At 35.2% G+C, this 17,438-nt stretch overlaps 1 protein-coding gene across 1 annotated transcript in view; it reads right to left on the bottom strand.

The window, feature by feature from the left end:
• IL1RAPL2 (interleukin 1 receptor accessory protein like 2) overlaps positions 1–17,438 on the bottom strand; it is a 565,961-nt gene that overhangs the window by 250,345 nt on the left and 298,178 nt on the right. The window lies entirely within an intron of this gene.

Raw genomic sequence — 17,438 nt, 5'->3', positions numbered from 1 at the left:
AACTACTGTGATTTAATTGGTAGTTACTAGTCAATACTGTCCTCCACTGCTTTAATAATGAACCTGTAAGCACTGGTGCTTGATCAATGAATAAGGATCTCAGAATTGGACATAGGTAGAAAGGAATGGGAAAGTTCATGTTTCTTCCTTTTTGGAAGTAAAGCAACGCTTCCTTTTTTTTTTTTTTTTTTTTTTTTTTCTTTTCTTCTCTGCAAGCTCCTGAGGGGTTTTTTGTGGGTGGCTCCACAACTGTTTTTTCAAACTTCTGAAGCCTAAGAGCATCTACTGAGGAATTTTTATTCAGAGCTGGAAAATATTAGCTACTTGAGGTAAACCTTATAACATGCAACTAGCAGTGTGTAGACAATGTGAAATTCAAACAGAGTTATGTATTCATTTTGATAAAAAGAGAGAGGGTTTGATGATTAAAGCTAAGTGACATGAATAATTTAGCCATACACCTATGATTTATGGCTGCCATTAGCTTTGGTTACTGTTTCAAAAACTAGTTACTGGGCCAAGCCCGTGGCGCACTTGGTAGAGTGCGGCGCTAGGAGCGCGGCGACGCTCCCGCCGCGGGTTTGGATCCTATATAGGAATGACTGGTGCACTCACTGGCTGAGTGCCGGTCACGAAAAAAAAAAAAAAAAAAAAAAAAAAAAAACTAGTTACTTATGCTAGTCTTAGCAATACAATCTCTGAAAAGGATCCTAATGTTGAAGGGTGAGGTTTGTAAGTATTCTTAAGTACTGAATGAAATCTAACTGTGCCTAACACTGTTAAGGTTGCTATATAAGGTCTAGAAGAAATTAAGAAAATATAACTCTCTCTTGCACTCAGGGAACTTCTAGGTCTTATCCCTCCTTGGGGCAAAATAATGAAAGTTCACTTTATGGAGGGTCAGTTGCTCTTTCAGGCAGCTGTACATTGCAATAGAACAGAAATTTTTAAGAGCCACCCTGCAGAGACCTAGTAGATCTACATCAATGACTAGGCCTAATGGGATTGAGTCCTCATTAAGGATTTTCTCCTTCACTAAAGTTGTTTTTTCTCAATATGTTTTCATATTGGGCTTTAAATTGCTTTAGTAGACATGGTTCCACTACTAAAAGTGGAATGCCACTGAAATAGATAATGAATTTTAACTTTTGTAACATCCCAACACTACCAATATTTTGATTTCTGGACATAACCTGTGCCTCTCTTAAGTATGTGCTGGGTGTTTTCTTACCAATATCAACATAAAAATAAATTGAAATTAAATTTGTAATTAAAATTTTTGGAAATTGAGGTAGAGATCCCTGAGAAAGTTCCAAGACTGGGGTTGATAAATGCAGCACTATCAAACCCATTTGTGACATGGATCTAAAGTCTACCCATACACATTAAAATTCCTTTTCAAAATGAAATTTAAAAATTAGAGCAACTTTAGCCATTATATTGTTCATTTCTGCCCACCACAAGCATCATCATCATGTGCAGTCTTTTAGATCAGATTTTCTCATGTGCATATGATGGGAGGAGGGGAGGAAGTAATAAGACAGATTTATCCCGATTTTAATTCTTGCTTTGAAAAATAGTCTCATGATATATTCTTTTGACCTTCTCAGTATTGTACATTTTGATTTGGTGGCCATTCCATCTCTTTTCCACAGTTCATTGAGGCTGTAAACAAGGGAAGATGTGCAGTGGCATACCCTAAAAATTACACATTGTTGAAAAGGTCAAAATAGTAGAGCTGAATGATGCTATTTGTAATTTACAGAATATATGAGGCATCCAAATTCAAATAACTCATTCTCTTGACAGAGTAAGAACAACATAAAATGGCACACAACATGAATCCATTTGGGAAACAGACACTAGAAATAAAACATAGCCAGAGCCAATTTATTTCCTGGTTTTCTAAGATGGTGCTATGTTTACTTATTCTTCCACAGGCAGAAGAAACCCATGAGGTTCCTGAGAAACAAGTTACATTTCATTAGAATGTTAGATTGAAAAATGTTGATAGAAAGAAGGAAAATTCAAGAATAGATTACATTTTGTTATACAAAGAGGAAGCAGGAATGTAGTATAAAAAGCACTGGCTGACTTGGGAAAACTGCACCTGGGATACCATGTAGCTGTATGACCTAAAATATGTCACATTTGTCTCTTTGGGCTTGAGTTTCTCATGTGAAAAACAATGTGGTCAGACCAGAAGCTCTCTTAAGAGGTCTCCAGCTCAAATATTCTTACCTCTTATTTGATCTCGTGATTTATAACCCAAATATCCAGATTTTTCCACAGTTATAGATTGTTTCCAAAGATTCCTCCTTTCAAAAAATGAAATCAATTTTGCCTTAAATTGGCCTGGCCTTGTGACTTGACTTGATGAACAGAATGTGATTAAAATGACATTCATTCCAGGACTAGTCTTTCAGAGGCTTGGCATCTTCTGACTGTCTTAGAAGAGAACCACTAAGTAAAGAATCTAGGACTAAAAGAGTGAATAATAAAATATGATGTGAAGAGAGAAGCCACGTGGAGATAAAATGTGGTGCTTTTGTCAAAGGTCAGCATCAAGGCCCCCAACAGTGTAAGAGAGGCCATGATGGGTGTTGCAGGCCCAGCCAAACTCTCAGTTGAATGGAACTGCATGAATGACCACAGTCGAAATCATGTGCAGCATAAAACAAAACAAACAACAACAAAGAAACCCATGGGCCGGTCCCATGGCTCTCTCGGGAGAGTGCGGCGCTGATAGTGCTGAGGCCGCAGGTTCAGATCTTATATAGGGATGGGCTGGTGCGCTCACTGGCTGAGCATGGTGTGGACAACACCGTGCCGAGGGTTGCAATCCCATTACCAGTCAAAAAAAAAAAAAAAAAAATCTACCCCCATGCCCACAACACCATTAGAAATAATAAATCATTATTCTTTTAAGCCACTAAGTTCAGCAGGGGTGGTTGTAGAGTAATAGATAATTGAAACACCAACTTTAGTAAATGACATCTTTACTCAGTTGCTCAGTGACCTGAAAGACTTTTGTTACACCTATCCTCTTTCTTATCAACCCATTTCCAATCCATTACCAAGTCTGCTAGTCTGCAAACTTCTTGAGGATGGAAACCATGTCTCCTGGCTCATCACTGCATTTCCAGCTCTTAACACAGTGTCTGAGGCATAGTAGGTTAATTTCAGGGGAAGCACTATTAATGTTTCCTCATCTCAACCACTTCTCTCCATCTCCACCTCCTTCTTAGTCTGAGTTGCCTTCATCTTTTACCTAAAATATCCTTTTAACTACAATATCCTTTTAACTAGTGTTTTCATAGAAATAAACTGGGTGAAAGGGTATACAGAAACTCTGTATTACTTTTGCAACATTTCCGTAAGCCTAAAACTATTTCAAAATAAAATGTTAAAAATGTATATAAATTGCAATGTGAGCCTCCTTCGATTAGTACCCTCATATGAGGTTCTGCATGATGTGACCCTCCTTACCTTTCTGATGTAACTTCATGCTACCCCTATGTCCATCTGCACAGATTACAATTTTCTAGGTACACTGGACTTAAGTCTCTCAAATATTTTCTACCTTTTTTCTCTTCTCCAGGATATTAACATGAGCTCTTTCTTCTGCATAAAACATGTTTTGCCTCATTTTTCACAAGGTGCCTCCTTTTTATCCTTTAAGTTTTAGCTTCTGAACTTTCTAAAACCATGTATCTACTCACCCATGATCTAATAAATATTATCTCTTCTTTCAGTTCATAACATGAAGTCACAACTTGTAATTTTACATTAATGTAGAATAGTAGGTTGGTTTACTTAACCTCTGTCTCCCCTGCAAGACAGTAATCATCATGAGAGAAGAGACTGTTTGTCTTACATCCCCAGTGGTTAGAATAGTGCCTAGTACATCATTAGCACTCTATAACTTTTTTAAGTGAGTTAAATCTAATGAAACTCTGCTTAAATTATCTATTTGTATGAAGTGCTACTTAAAATTTATGCAAATTAGAGCCTATTGGCAAAGGTCATGTTTGTGGACATGAAGGAACATCCCCAGGTAAGGAAGGAAGGGTGAGAAGTTATTTCATGGGTCTAGACAGAACAAAGATTAAACCATCCCCCATCACCATACCAGCATTAAGGACCTAGGGATCACAATGGAAGTGAATGCTACCCCTTTATTTAGTAGACTGTAGTAAAATTACCTTGATTTATTCAGTTCTTTTTGGTCATCTATTGTCTGAACTGCCTGTTATCTACACTGACTACACATGGCATCTTCACTGCCATGTATTAGATGCTAGAAGGAGGACATGGGTTGCATCATATGTTTAGACTAAAAGAAATCCCAGTGGCTTCACTCCTACACAGCAAGAATCTAGAAACTCAATTTATAATTATCTTTAAACTACTTACAGGAAAACAATAGATGCATCAGCTATTTTGCTCTACTTTCCAAACTACCCACTTTCTCCACCATTTTGGGGGCTAAGGTAAGAAAGGAACATAACGCTGAAATTGCACTTGCTTGTTGTACCACTTCTGTGATTTGTACATATACCCTTAAGATTACATTAGCCAGATTTTGCTCTCTTCAGTGTTGTTTATAATGAAAGTTTTTATTCAGTTTTTTCTGATCTATAAACTGCTATTGCTCCATAAATACAAACTTTATAAACACATCAGAATCTTAGAATTTTCCAGATGATGAGGAAATATTTCTGTCAAGGGAGACAGCTAAAATGAGTAAGCCCTTACAGCCCCAAAACTAGGAGAAAGAAAACGATACTTCAAATGAGGCCTAATTTTGAAAGAAGATACATATATATGCAGGGATTTCCTCTTCTAGACTTGGTAAGCAAGACTTGTAAATTCAGTACTGAGGCCACAGCCTATTTTTATATAAGACTTCCCTTTTAAAATCTGCATGAGAACTGCCTATGTGTTTGACTAATATTGCATTTTTCCAGGAGCCTTCAAACATCCAGGCTTCTAGGCGTTCAAATTTTAGTACAGCAAACTTCTCAGCATAAGGAGGTGTGCTGCTATGAGTAGAATCGTGACTACAAAAAAGCTACGTATCTAACCCTAGTACCTGTGAATGTGACATTATTTGGGGTCCTTGCTGAGTTAAAATGAGGTTATAGTGGTTTAGGGTGAGCCCTATAATCCAATGGCTAGTGACCTTATAAGAACAGAAACATTTGGAGACAGAAAGAGACACAGATAGGGAGAGACAGAGACTAGAGTGATACATCTACAGCCAAGAGACACCAAGGATTGCCAGCAACTGCCAGAAGCTAGGAGAGAGACACGGAACAGATTTGCCCTTGGTGCCTCCACAAAGAACCAACACTGCTGACACACTGATTCCTGACTTGTAGTCTCTGGAGCTGTAATACATAAATTTTTGTTGTTTTAAGCTACCCAGTTTGTGGCACTTTGTAACAGGAGCCCTAGAAAACTAGTACATGTGATAAGGGAGGGTATGTCATACTAAAGTGCAGGCAGTCCACCTACATAAAATGAACCTACATATGATATAACACTATCTCTCTGTGGTAAATATCCAGAGAGATATTGTATTTAGGCCCAGTCAAAACTGCTGTGTCCTTTTCACTACCCAATAAGAAAGCTGATCTCCTTTTTTTCTCCTATTTAGAAAACTGGAAATTCTGGTTTACCAAGACCAAAGAGAGTTAATATACTTCAAATATTATGTAATATAATAGCCTTTCAATGACTGAAGTATTCCAATTAATTAATTGAGAACTTCATCAAAACCTCAGTATTTGAAAACACCATCATGATTCCCTATGGAGGAGAACAAATAGATTAAGCAATTAAAATGATTACATTCACAAAAATCCTCATCCTTTCTTTATAGACTGCTAATCCCGAAATTTGAGAGATGGATCTGATTTATGGGCTTGAGAAGTAAATGATCCAGAACGTTCCTAGAGAGGGAGAAGAATATGGTGGAAAGGTATGTTTTTCCATATTTCTGCTTTATTTGTACTAATCATACAATCTTAAGGCTGTTATTTTTTATGGTTTTTGAGCCTCTGTATAATTTAAATTGCTCATGCTGTTTGCAAAATTCCAAGAAAAACGTGCAGTTCTTGACCACAGAGAGCAGTTAATGAAAACAAAGTCATTAGCTACTAAAGAGGAAATCAAAGGTTTAAGGCCATCCCCACACAAATGCCACAAAAGGATAAAAGAGGCCTTAAATCATGTATTTGTAGTCATGCAGACAAAAAGAAAACATGCTTAGCTAACTGAATTTGTAATTAAAATTTAAAAAAAAAAAAAACCCGACACTGATTTGGTCAAAGTGGTTTGCATAGGTTCACAGAGCATAAAACTTGTCAAGAATTTTAAACTGGTAGTTAGCCCTGGAAATCTAGACACTATTAAACCTATTTTCTCAAAGGCAAAAACTGAATGATGTATTTATCACTGACCATGGAACAAATGATTATGGGGTTCTTTCATGTAGCAATTCCTGTGAAAAATGTTTTGGGGTTTAGCTGACCACAAGTATAAATACTAGCCAACAGTGTGATGTGGCTGCCAAATAAGCTCAAAGAATATCAAGCTACTATAATAGTAAAAAAAATAATAATAATAGTACCTTTCATGAGTGTGCTGCTTCACATTGTAAAAGTGCTTTTACACAGATGATATCATTTTACATAGTGACCAGAATACAGGAGGTCAGTCTCTTGTTCTCTACATGATTTAGGGCACATATGTTATATGGTCTCATATTTTAAGAAGTATAGTGACACATTTCAATAGAGTATATCCAGAAAAGGGTAGCCATAATAGTATAAAGTTTATACAGAAATTTAAGAACTGTAAATATTTATCCTAAAGATAATAAGATGCTGGGGTACCCTGCTAGTTTATCCAAATATTTGAAGGGTTATATGGAAGAAAAATAAGATTACTGTCTTGCTACAAGAGAGACATTATGGCTCAGCATAAAGGAGAACTTCCTAGTGATAAGAGTTGTACAATAATTGAAAAGTCTGCCTTGTAGAGGTAGTGAGTTCTCCATTGTCAAAAAACTCTCTTCTATCATAAAATACTCTTAGAGATGCTCCCAAAGGTATTTTTACATTGGGTAAGATTTGACTGCTGTGGGAGCAGCCAGTGATCACCCATATTCACGTGTTCCTCTACATTCTACAAATTCCTTTGATATTATATTGGCCACGTGGCTGAACTCTGGACAAGAAGATATGATTGGAAGTTGCGTACATTTCTTTCTGTTATGGCACCAGAAAACACCATTGCAACATTCTCGCTCTTGGCTAGGTAAATGCAGAAGATCCAGAAGAAGACTCTGAAGGATCATTAGGAAATGGTAGGAAAATCTTAAACTGCATAGAAAGTCACCTGAATATCCAACTAGACTTTGTGTTAGCAAGAAGCAAACTTATTTATGTTAAGCCCCTGTGATTTTGTGGTTATTTATTGCATTAGCTAGTTACTTACCTTACTAATAAAACCACCATGGTTCTTCCCAATTTTAAGATTCTATGGTTCCTGATAGCACTAAATACAAGGTTGTTTTCTAAAGTAGAGTTGGATTTAGAAAATATAAGAAAATTAATCGGGAGGCAGTGAACGATATTGCCAACCATCTGAAATTAAGTTATCTCAGAAATTCAGAAGCTCATTCATTCATTTTTTCATTCATTCATGTATCTGTGCATTTGTTCATACATACACAGGTACTTCAAAAGTTCATGGAAAATAGAATTAAAAGATAATACAAATCTTTCCATGAACTTTTCGAAGTACCCTCCTATCTATGTGCATACATACATAAAACAGATTTACTGAGGATCAGGCACTATGCTTACTGCTGGGGGAAAAAAAACAGAGTATTGGTCTGCAAAGTTTATGAGCTACTTGTTTGATATACAAAGTGGTTACTCATGAGAACAGCTACTATTAGGTTAATAAGCTAACTACTTGGCTGAGAAAGGAAGTAGGAACACAGTCAGAACTGATTAGACAGATCATCCCTGCTATACATTTGTACATATGTAATAGCAGAGTCATAGCAATTCTGAGCTGACTAACAATGGTCAGGCTAATAATCATTTATTCACTACTGATATAGCTGATTCCGCACTAGTGTGTTCAGTTAAACTGCCCGTGGGTATCACAAAGAACCTTAATTGCTGCATGTGTAAACGGTTAATGGTATCTTACACTCATTTTACTTTACTAAACTATTAAAGAAATTAATTTAATGGTGCCTGAAAATTCGTTGAGTTCCTTGGAGGAATATACTACATAAACATGAGGTGTTTTCATTAAAGTTAACCCTTCCCCTTCTTCAATTCTTTTATCTAGAGTTATCACAATTCTCTTTCTTTCTAAAGCAAATCTATTTTTCATAATTGAGCTAAGAGGGTTTTCAAACTTGGCCTTGAGAAAAACTTTTCTCTCCTCTGGTGTAGGCCCCTCCTGTACCACATGTTCATATTCTTTTTGTTCCTTTGTTGAGTCATCACCACAATCGGCCTTGAGACACACCATGGTTATCATCTCACCAAGTTAAAAACTTATAAAACAGCTTGAATATAAATAGAATATCATCATTATAGCAATGGGTGTACTCTTAACACATTCGCAACTAAGGAAAATAAATTAAACCAGCTGATATAGACTCTCAGTAGGTCAGAGACCCTCCTGTTCTTGGAAAAGAATTGTCTTATAAGCATATGCAAAATTTCAATATACATAAGCTCTACTCCTGGGTAGATATTCCATTTGTAAACAAAACCAAAGCATACCTGTGGACTTACTTAATGCATACACCATTATTTCAATTTTAGAAATTCACATATGGGCAATGACTAGACTGTTTTTATCAAAATGGGTGTCAGGCCAAGTTTACTATCCACTCTTTTTGATGGAGCTCCTTTTCTTAACCAGGAGGTCTTTAACTACTATTAATTGCCAGGTGTGTCCTCCCTTGCATCACCCTAGACCCTGGTTCTTTCAAACTTTTCTTCTCTGCGGCTAGGCTCATAGTGACAATACCTTTCTCTAGTAGCAATCAGGTTCCAACTCTTACAGGATTAGTTCCACCGTTTGTGATCTTTCAGTAGCCATTTGCTGCCTGATATATATTTATTTATTCATTCATTCATTTATTTATTTGTTTGTTTGTTTGTTTGTTTGTTTTTATTATACATATACATGTGGGGTACAATGTTGATTCTCAATAATCTTATAGATAGAATGTGTGGTGGTTGGATTAGTATAGTTAGCTTATCCATCATTACAATATACAATCATTCTTTGAAGGATTCTTAGCCTTTGACTTTTCCACCTTGCTAGAAATGCATGATTAGTGTTTTTTCTGACCTGACCTATTTGCTCACCACCTTGCTGAGGCCTCTGCAACATCTCCAGGTCTCCAGACTCCAGGTTGCTACCTTGACTATAAACTACTGGCTTGGGCTTCGCAAATCTCTGAGTTTTTTCTACATATCTATTACCTGGCCCTTATTCTGTGTTGATTCTGATCTATTACTGGTCACTGTAGCAACGTAGGAGATATTTAGGGTAAGGAAGGAAAGAAAAGAGGGGAGGCTTATAGTGTTCTTTAAATCACAGCAACACATGTGCCTATTAACAGTACCAGATATTTACATACCACTCCTGATATGTCTAGGTAATTTCTGGAAAGAACTATTTCTGAAAGAGCAAAGGATCTTTCAAAGTTTAAGCCGTGTCTATATAAATACGGTGTAAAGGGTAATAAAGGAAATTATCTAAATGATGCAAAACTACCCATCTACCTTAATTATGAGGAAACTTAAAAGCAGTTTATGTGTGAATGAGCCAGATGATATTTCCCTCAATTTTCTACATATTTACCTATAATATAAAATCTACTTTTATTTATATAAAATTAAGTAAAATATTTGAGTTGAAAGGAAAGTACCTAAATAATTGTTTTTTTTCCCCCTCAGTTCATGTTGTATGTTTAGACATAGTGAAAATTTATAGATTTTTTTTCTTTTCTTTTTATTTTTTTGTCTTTTTCATGACCGGTACTCAGCCAGTGAGTGTACGGGCCATTCCTATATAGGATCCGAACCCGCGGCGGGAGCGTCGCCGCGCTCCCAGTGCCGCACTCTCCCGAGTGCGCCACGGGCTCGGCCCTATAGATTTTTTTTCTTTTTGGATATTTAAAAAGCATCCATTATCCACTGGATACGGTGGGTTAAAAGATAAAAATGCTGAATAGTACTGTAAAGCTGATGATATTGATATCAATGCAGACAGAATGTATTTTGGGTGAATAGTTCCCACGGTTGACACATAGTCCTAATAAATTCCAACAACCGAGAGTTCCCTAACTTACTTTTTGGTCTCTAGTCTATCATTCCTATTCTCGAATGATAGAGATAATTTTCCTGATCTCTGCTCAGATGCTGGGTTACATGTAGCTTTCTGGCCAGTTAAGTGTGCCTCCCTGCAGAATACGTTTTTTATACTGCCTTGTACTTCACAACCAGTTTTCAGGCATATCTCCAGCTTCCAAATTAGTTTGCCATTTGAAAAGGTGTTTGTGCCTGAGTTACAAAGGTTGAAGATCAAAATAATGTTGTCTTAATCATTTCTATTTTCTCAGTGAATCAATTTACACCGGATACCCCCTTAACTTCCTCATATATGATTGCTCACCTTTTGTCCAAAAATTTATTTAAAACAAGAGAGAGAAGAGATAAGCCTAATACAAGAGAACTGAGTAAATAACAGTATTAACATTAATGGACGATATGGATAAGAGTTAAGAGTGCCAACTTTGGCCTTACTACTTTTAAGTTGCTTAGTAGCTTGAAAGAGTTGTATAACTTCTCTTAGGCCATTTCTCTCACTTTAAAAGTGGGCCATTTCTCCAAAGAAGACATAGAAATAGCAAATAAGTGTACAAACAGGTGCTGAATACCATTAACCATTAGGAAAATGTCAATCAAAACCACAATAAGATACCACTACATACATATTAGGATAGTGATTATCAAATAAATAGAATATATCAAGTGTTGGTAAAGATGTGGAGAAATTGAAACCCTTCTGCATCGCTGGTACCAATGTAAAATGGTGAAGTCACTTTGGAAAACAGTCTGGCAGTTCCTCAAAAGGTTAAACATAGAATGACCAGATGACCCAGCAATTCTACTTCTAAGGTACATACCCAAGAGAAATGAAAATATATGTCCATAAAAAAATTTGTACACAAATATTTATAACAACATTATTCATTATAGGCAAAGAGTGGAAATAACCAAAATGTTCATCAGCTGATGAATGAATAAATAACAAGTACAAAAACATGCTATCTACCCTAAGTGAATCATTGTGCAGTTTATGCATGTACTAAAACAACACAGTGTACCCCACAAATATGAACAGGTAAATGTTAAATTTTTTTTAAATGTAATATCTCCATATAATGGGATATTATTCGGTAATAAAATGGAGTGACGTGCTTATACATGCCACAACATAATTGAATTTGGGAACAATATACTAAGTTTAAGAAGCCAATCACAAAAGACCACATGTATAATTTTATTCATATTAAATATCCAGATAGAAAAATCTGTAGTGACAGAAAGTTGCCTAGAGCTGAGGTGGGGTTAGGGATGGAGGACTGAAGAGTGATTGCTAATAGGTACAGAATTTCTACTTTGGGGTGTTGAAAATATTCTGAAATTTGGTGATGTTTGCACAACTCTGTGAATATACTAAAAACCATTGAAATATATGTTGTTTAAATGGCCAATTGTATGGTATATGAATAATATCACAATAAAGCTGTTAAAAATGGGGCAAATACTTGTGTCTATCTCATAGATTTGTGTGGAGGATTAAATGAAATAATGCATATAACGTATTTAATATAGTGCCTAGTACCTGGTAAGCAATCAATAAATAATAGCTCTACTACTGCTGCTGCTGCTGCTAGTACTACTACAAATAATAATAATTATGGGTAGTATTAGTAGAGCTATTATTAAATAATAAGTTATTATGATAATGAAAATAACTGTTAGTAGTATTATTATTAAATATTATAATAATAATAATTAGTAGTAGTAGAGCTATTATTAAATTATAATACTAAATAGAATAATAATTAGCAGTAGTAGTAATACTAAAGCTATTATTGAATGATGATAACTATTATCGTTAGTATTATTTAACTGCCCCATTAGTCTGATGGTCTTTTCTAGGACAGAGTGTGGTGCTTAGGTAATGTTACCATACCATATATGCTAACACAAATTTGGAGTCAGACCTATCTGTTTGAAATACCATCTCTTTCACTTACTAAATATGCACCCTCAGGTAAGCTATTTCTTCTGCCCAAGGCTAAGTTTTCTTATCTGCAAAATGGTTCAACAATACCTACTACTACTTTGGGCTTTTATGAGTAATAAATAAGACAGTATATGTGCAAATGCCCATTGCAGTGCTTAATACAGAGTAAAGTCTCAAATACTTTTGGTTTCAGTTTCATATGTAAAATTATAGTATTGGCACTGAAAACATATGATGAAACACCTCTGAGCTCGTGTCAATATCATGACAGCAATCATGTCATTTAAGAGATGTTCAGAATCAACTTGTTACATTATACTCAAACAAATCTTTAGTAAACTGTCAATCTTTTTTCTTTTTATTCTTAAAAGTGTCAAAACAAGTACAGCTAAGTTAAAGAAACTGAGACAAAGTAAGAAAACCACTTTCAGTTTCAGTCATTAATACTGCAGCCAACTCTTAGAGAAAAGATGTGGCTCAGAATTTCCAAAGTTCTAAATAATGCACATGTTGTTCAATCCGGGCAATAGAAGGGTTTTCAGTTTGAGGTAGCCCATGCTAAGCTCATGCATGTTACCCTAAATAAATAGGTCTTTTGGAAACAACTCACTAACCCTCCAATGTCTACAAGGGAGGGGGAATGCTGCCATAAACCAGCTCTAATTATGCATCCAAAGAAAGCTGAGTGAACTCATGGTACCCTCCTTCTCCCTCTCCCAACTCTCCAAAGTCCTCAGTTATTCAAGATTACATGAAGGTTTGCAAGGAGTTATTTGAAACTAAGAGAATAGGGAGATTACACACAATTTTTTTTTTAAATCCCTTGCTATCACCATTATACACACAATGCATACACCAAGTCATGACTCCACCTAATGAAATGATCATGTATTCCTATTTTTATTGGTAGCAGTACTGGTTTGACTTTTTAGCTCAATTGATTAGTGACTTGCTTTGGATTGTTTGTTCTTTGTCAACTTTAGAAGGAGTTGTCTAATTATCTTAAGCTGAACTGACTCAATGGTATTATGTTTCCATTTTTAGTATTTGCCATATTAAAACAAAGAGTTGACAATTTATAACTTCAAAGGTTCTATCTTTGGCAACTTTTAAACATTTTGAAATAAATCTAGTACTTTGGTTGAGGTTACAGAGCTATATCATTGTATTGAGTGAAAGCCTGAGAGCATAGAATCTTTAATATATTAGGTACTGCCACAAAAATAGTCACTGTCCCTTTTCCCATCTCTGTTTTGGTAGTCATCATATTGCATTGATATTCTGCTGACTCATCTGTCTTCCCACTAGACTGGGGACTCCTTAAGGCCAAGAACCTCATTTTATTCACTTCTTCATCTCCAGGATCTAATACAGTCCTTGGTAAATGTTTTGGGGTAAATAAAGTTTTTTTTTGTTTGTTTTTGTTTTTTTTTTAAAACACATAGACTTTGTTGAACAGCTAATTTCCTAATTTGGGTTCAATTAATTATTTTTTGCCTCTAGTCCTGAATATTAGATTAAATGTTATATTTTGCTTTATTCTCTTGTAGAGTCTTTTACAGTGGTCTCTTAGGGGATCTAATATAATTTTCAGTAGAAACTGAAATGCTGGAGAAATCAATTTCTGATGAAGATTAAGACTCCTCATACATATAGAGACAGTCTGAACCAGTAGCACGTAACACAGTCATGAAATATGAATTTGAATAGCTGGTAAAAAATAAAATAAATTCTGAATGAGAATAGAAAAGAAAGAAAAAGAATCTTTTATACTGGATCAGATTCATCTAGAGATGAACTGTTGGCTTTTTGAAACATCTGAGGTAATCCAATTAGCTTGGACTGTTCTGGTGGTCTGAGTTTCTCTGACATGCCTTAGGCCCCCAGACCTTCTTTTGACTCTTTGACGCAGAAAGAGAAAGTAGGTGTTTATATTTTTTTCTGCGTAAAGCAGTCTGTCTTATTTAAATCTTAGGAAACTTCCAAGAAGAAAGATATCGGTGAGAAGAACAATGCACATTTTCAAATTTACCCTTAATTAAAATTAAATGGCTGATCGCACATCTTTGCATCTGAATTTGTTCATGGCTTTTTCAAATCTTCTACAAGAATGTTACAGTTTGTAAACATGCATTTGGGTCGTATAAAAAAAGTAGTGTATAAAGAAGGGTTTACATAGCATAAACACATTTTAAGTGGAGTACAGTTTCCTATGATGTTTTAATACTTTGGATTATTAAAGGTGTTATATAAATTACTATATTGTAATGTAGTGTTGTTTTTCTTAGAAAAAATATTTAAAAATATATTTTTTTCAACTACTAAGAATAGAATTAGTCCTTGTATAGTAAAGGTTTATTTCTCAAATTTAAAGATAAATTTCCCTTCAGAGAGAGGAAATAAATGGAAGATAACAGGACCAAACTGAATTTTTGTATGTATTTTGTACATTGTTTTTATCTTTGTACTTTGTACACTACCACAGGCAGCTTTAGCTGCATAGGCTAGCTTTGTGAGAGCAATAGTTTTCAGATTATTTTGTTAAGAATGTGTTTATCATCTCAAAATATATGGCTATTTGGTTAAGATTAATCTTCTTTCAGTATTACAATGTGAACATAATTTAGCAACAACCAAACTGTCATCACTATGTCATCAAAAATGTATGTAAGTCTGTAGAATCTTGCAGATGACTAATAGATTAAACTATAGGAGAGAGAAAGTCAAGATGTTTATTTTCCTCTAGAGATACAACAAAATACCTGTACTGATGCCAACCCTATGCACTAAAAAATATTTCTACTGCAAATTTTAATTTACTGGATTGCCTTTAGAAATATTCAGAACTTAGAACGGAGTGTAACCTTCAAAGAAACACATAAACAATTATTTCAGACCATGTTTTCTAAAACTTCCTTTAAGCTGGTACACAAGTATTTCCCACAACATTTCTCATTTTGCATAAAATGGTTGCATTGTGTCCTTGTCCACAGTAATCTGAAAATGAGAATGCTCTTGAGAAACTAATTAATGTTTGTTCTGCGCATCTACTATTGCTTAACAAACTACCCCTAACTCAGTGACCAATGACATTTTATTTTGCTCATGACTTTCTGGGTCAGAAATTTGAGAAGAGTTTGGCTCATTGGTTTGTCTCTGATCTACACGGCATAATTCAGGGAGGGTAGGTGGGGCCGGAGGATCCACTTTCAAGATGACTTCTTCTCTCACACGTCGAGTGCCTTGGTGCTTGGTGATTTCTCTCTCCTCCTCTCCACATAGCATCTCATCCTTTAGGTGCTCTCTATGTGGCTTGAGTTTTAAATAGCAGGGTGGTTTCAGAACAGACCAAGAGACTGGGACAGAAGTTGCAAGTTTCTTTTGACCCAGCCTCCGAAAACTCAGAAAACATCACTTCTGCCATAGTCTATTGGTCAAGCATGTCTCTAAAGCCAACCCAGATTTAAAGGGAAGGGAGTGAGAAACCACATTCAGATGATAGGAGTAGTAAAAAAATCTGTGGCCAACTTAAATCTACCACAATGTTGCCTTAAATTTTAAGTGATGGGATTTGGGAAACCCAAACATGATAATGTGCTTAGCTATTTAGATTGGATCGTTGCAATTTTTGGCGAATCTAATTGTAGTTTTAGTCTGAGGCTATCTAAAGGTGAATGTGCTTGATAAAATTCAGAAACTGAAGCAAAATAATTTTCAGAAGTTTTCATTACCTTATTGAATTCTGAAAGTTAACCAGACACAAACAAGGATGTTCAATATCCCCAGTTATTTTTCTTTATTTCTTTTTTAAACCTGAAGCTTCTAAACTCTCATCATTCTAACTGCAGATTTGCCACTGACACCTTACTATTGAGATATAAGAGCAACTTACAAAATGATTTCCAGTTGTGAATAAATGGTGTTAAACTAATCTGTGGAAAAGTTAAAATAATTTAAAATCAACCAGTCATGTGATCTTTGAAATGCCAACATCTGGTTTGACTGGTTTTGTGTTTCTTTCTCTGAATTATATGGTTGTTTAAACATCTCGGAGAAACAGCCTTTCTGGGATGAGAAATAGGAAGATCTCCTTCTTCATGGCAATAAAGTTGTTTCCAAGTTGTGCTACTAACTAAAACCTGAAAAGTTCAGTCTTATATCTAATGTTAATTGGAAGCAATTTGTTTTAATAATTTTATACGGTGGTAGTGTTGATGGGCTATTTTGGCATATACACCTATGTTGAAATACATTTTTACAAAACATACATCTTACAGACATCCCGAATGGCACATACAGGTGTTGTACTTAGTGAACCTGCAAGAAATGTATCGCCTACGAGGTTCCCTGTCTTTGCTTTAGAACAATATTTCTCAAATTTTTTTGTTGAAGTGTGTCTAATGGCAGAGGAGAATAAAGGATTATCCCCCCAGAGTCCACAAACGTAAAATTCACTCACATTTTATTTGAAATACTTGTGTGAATGTTACTTTCTACTCCTTAATATGTAAGCTTTAATATAAAAATAATTTATCCACTTGAATCTCCATGCAAACTATTGATACAAGATCATCATATGGCTTCATATAAACCCTATTAAATCACTGAGTACCCTTTTAATATTTTTATCCCTGTTTGAGATGGAGAGATGCAAGTAAAAATTATTGGAAAGTAAGAGTGTCAGCACATCTAGATTTGGCTCTAACAAAATGTAACAATGCAAAATAAAATGAGGGATGTGGGGAGAGCCATAGTCTAATACTACAATACTATTTTAAAAATATTTACCACTTCCACAATTTACTCTTGAAAACATGTTTATTATTTTCTCCTATTTTTGTTGTAGAATATTTAACTTTGGCTTTCATATTGCTAGGTTGCATTTAAAATCTACAATGTGTGATATTTCATTTTAGGAAAATGAACCATCTCTCAGAAATGTAATTTTCTCTCTCCTATTCTCAAGACGGAAATAAGCCTCTAACAATCTAAGTTAGAATGGGAAGATCAAAAGTTGGGTCCAAAATTTCCAAAGTGAGTAAAATATTGGGGTCAATTTGTCTTCCCTG

Source organism: Cynocephalus volans, chromosome X (genome assembly GCF_027409185.1).
Source record: "Cynocephalus volans isolate mCynVol1 chromosome X, mCynVol1.pri, whole genome shotgun sequence".
NCBI lineage: Eukaryota > Metazoa > Chordata > Mammalia > Dermoptera > Cynocephalidae > Cynocephalus > Cynocephalus volans.
This window is presented reverse-complemented; position numbering and strand designations above follow the sequence as displayed.